General features: G+C 34.1%; 1 long non-coding RNA gene across 1 annotated transcript; it reads right to left on the bottom strand.

The window, feature by feature from the left end:
- Positions 1-528: 528 nt before the first annotated feature.
- Positions 529-2,681, bottom strand: LOC112530575. The gene is made up of 3 exons (XR_003072288.2): positions 2,619-2,681; positions 1,337-1,586; positions 529-543 (listed from the first exon to the last, which is right to left on the bottom strand). It is a non-coding gene; the product is annotated as an uncharacterized LOC112530575 (long non-coding RNA).
- Positions 2,682-3,652: the final 971 nt, after the last annotated feature.

Raw genomic sequence — 3,652 nt, 5'->3', positions numbered from 1 at the left:
TATATAATATAGTTAATGTATATAAGTAACAAAACTTCTTTCTTTTCTTTAAAGGTTTTATTAAAATATTTTTAAAAGAGTTAAAGCATAAAGCTAGTGCATATCTGTCCTTGTTTTTGTTAAACTAATGCACAGACAATTTACAGCACAGCACAGATAAGTTGATTTTCACCTTGAAGATGCATGTTTAAATCATATAAATTAGTGTTCAAACTTACCAAAAATGCTAAATCTGTGAGCCATTTTTCATCTTCAAGTACTGGTACAAATTTTCCTTTTGATTCCATACATCATCTGATTTCATTTCACAAATCAGAAAATCTTAGCATCTTATCTTCCTGGCCACTGCTCCTCCTACTTACAGAGAGGAAAATCATCAGAAACCTTCTGATTATTTAAAAGAAGGGGAACCAGGGAGAGATGGGCAAACAGTCCTGATGGGATGAAGAGCCTCAGCATCATTGTTGTAGCATCCATCACCAACAGCAATCTTTAGCAAAGAACTGAGTGAAACTACCCTATCTGAACAGTAATACCTGCATTCTGAGAAAGGAAAAAAAAAAAAAAAAAAAAAAAAAACCACTGTTGAAAGAGCTCAATTATTACAAGAGTTGAGAGATACTACTGAGCATAACAAGTTTATCCAAATGTCCAAACTATTTAACTTATGCTAGATTTTTCAGGTTTAGAGTTAAATAATTTTTAAAGAAAATCAATCCAGAATTAAAATATATACATATATATATACATGACAGAAAATATAAGTACATATAGACACCTTATAAAGTAACAGCAAAGTATTTGTCCACTCTTCAAAAGCAGAGAAAAGTAATTAAAGACTAATCATGTTTAATGACTTCTATTTGACATCTTCTGAGACTCATGGGACAAATAGACAAGCAGTTGACACCATTTAAATATGAGAAACACTACACCAAATTGAATTTATTGAATTACAGCATCTGAAATTCATGAATTTGACCTTAAATATAAGTGTTTAGAAGAGTGAGATTTACACAGGGGGAACAAAACAGGACAAGACACCAGTAAGATGATTTACAGTAAAGACATCTTTGAGTTACTCAGAAATTACTTGTCCAGTATTTTCTGCCTGCTACATTATTGGCAAGACTATCACCTGTCTCTAACAGCTTCTCCCTGTATAGGGATTAGGCAGGAAGGACATTATTTTTTCTGCCTGATCCATGTCAAGGCTTATGAAGTCTGGGACTCCTTTATGTACTTATTTACTCTTTGTTTCCTTCTTACTTCACCAAGAGAATAGGCACTTGCTAGCTATTTTTCCATGTAACACCAGGTTTGAATAAAAACTTACCTTGTCTGACATAAAGACTTCCATGTGGATTTTCCTTGGTTCAAAACATTACTGTCCTGCAAATAAAAATGAGGGGGAAAAGAAACCAAAACAAACAAACTACAACAACAGCAACAAACACCATGAAAGGGAGAGTGAAAAGACACCTTTACCAGGGACCACTATACTTAACTCAGAAGCATCCTTTCCACCATCAAAGCTGCTGGCACACAAGCCTTGGATTGCCAGTCTTACTAAAGTTCACTCAGGACTGAAAATGAAATAGGACAACAGACCCAATTATTAGCTATGATTTTTTGTCCAAATTTGCTTTCAGTAAACTCTACTTTTACAAAGATGGTCAGCAAGTTTTTATCATTTTACATGAAATCAAGCATTCATTAATTAGGACAGCATAGGCTGCCCGCAAAAGAAATACGTTTTCTTTCCAGCAATAAAAATCTTATTCTTGGAGCCACAACTCTGCCATGATAAGGGATATTTCATCTGTATGGCATGGTTTCTATTTCAGCGTGCTTTGGTCGCAAAGGATTTAGATATATTTCATCTCTTCAAAAGATGTAGTTCATATGAAGGAAATTATTCACAGCATAAATAAGGCTTCTGAGTGCTTGAAATTTCTTTTCACCTTCATCTATGTCAACTGCTTTTCTCAATAGCAAAATTCAAAATATACACTGTATATGTATATTCTCTCGCCAATGCTGTCATTTCATGTACTCATAAGCTTATTTTATATATTTGGTCACAGACTTAAAAGTGACGCAACTGTACCTTTTTTTTTTTTTTAATATATATAGAGGAGATTTACATTTATACATCCAATTGTGAAATGACTTCTGATTCCTTTAAAATTTCCTGCTAAATTTTATCTGAGGATAAGGATATCTTTTTAAACAGAGATGCTCCTTTTTAAAAAAGTAAGAAAGGCCAGAAAGTTTCATAGATTAAAAACTGATTTTATATTTTAACATGCATCAGATTATCACGGAGTTATCTAGATAAACCTGTGCCCGTGACAGGGGGGCAGTAGGATCGTGGGCACCCTGGCTTCCCGAAAAAAAAAAAAAAAAAAAAAAAAAAAAACAGAGCAGCGGTAACAATCTAAGAAGGAGAACTTATTTTACTAACTACGATGTTGGAATGCAAGATGACACGATATAATACTATCTAATTGAAAGTAAGGATAACAAATCAAATGAAATAAGAGAGAGAGAGAGAGAGAGAGAGAGAGAGAGAGAGAGAGAGAGTGTGAGAGAGTTTCCGAAACCGAAAGCCCTACCTGATGAAGGCACACGGCTTGGAAAGCACACCCACTCCTCTCCCGGCAGCAAGCGAAAGTGAGAGACCGTGTGCAACCAGATGACGTATCTTCCATGATGTATCTTCCTTCTCTGACCACGAGGTCCTCTGGGATACGTAGTTCTTCTTCTCTTTCGTCTATGATGTTATGATGTGGAATACCAATAGCAAAATTACAAAACCGTGACACAGAGATTTTAACCTAGAAGTCTGTTACACTTTTGGAACTGGCTCAGCTAACAGCACATGATAGGTATATCTTACAGCAGTTCACATGAAATATGAGTAGTTTTGTTTAAAACAACACTTCCCAATTGAAGTTATAGAAGACTTACCTGAATAAAAGTGAGAAATTAGGAATTTTTAACATTTTCAGTTTGCCAGATAGGAAAAAAAAAAAGGCCTGTATATTCAAAAATGCATTAAATAAAGATGCTTGGACGCTCTCTTGCAGCAGCACTTGTAGTTTTACATAACGCTGCCATTCTCTATGATTTCCTTTGGCTTATGGAATTACATACACATGAGCAGATTGAGAAGGGAAATCCTATAATAAGTCAAATTCAAATACATATATATACTTAAAAATGTATAAATTGAATACAACTAGCATGTGCTGCTATTAATTACTGTATCATAAAATACTGTATCTAAATTATGAAGCCATTTGGGGATTTAAGAAAAATTAACAATAGATTCAGAAATGCAAAACACTGAATAGAAATAAAAGGTACTGGAGCGGAAGAAAGAAGAAATTAGTTGATTTTGATAGGAAAAATAACACTCTGCCAAGTGGTCTGGACACATCACTACAAGTTCAGAAGATGACATCAAGCACAGTAGTTTATATTTATTGTTCGAATAATCCCTACACTTTTTGAAGTGTCTTCAGAAAAAATAAGTAAACAAGCAAAAATTGAAGCCAATTAGACCAAGTATGGGAACCTGTAAGGTGCTGGATTTTAGTGTTTTGTTGTTGTTGTTGTTGTTGTTGTTTTGTTTGTTTGTTTGTTT

This window comes from Gallus gallus, chromosome 1, assembly GCF_016699485.2.
Source record: "Gallus gallus isolate bGalGal1 chromosome 1, bGalGal1.mat.broiler.GRCg7b, whole genome shotgun sequence".
Taxonomy (NCBI): domain Eukaryota; kingdom Metazoa; phylum Chordata; class Aves; order Galliformes; family Phasianidae; genus Gallus; species Gallus gallus.
The sequence above is the reverse complement of the archived record's forward strand: the minus strand, read 5'-3'. Positions and strand labels throughout refer to the sequence as shown.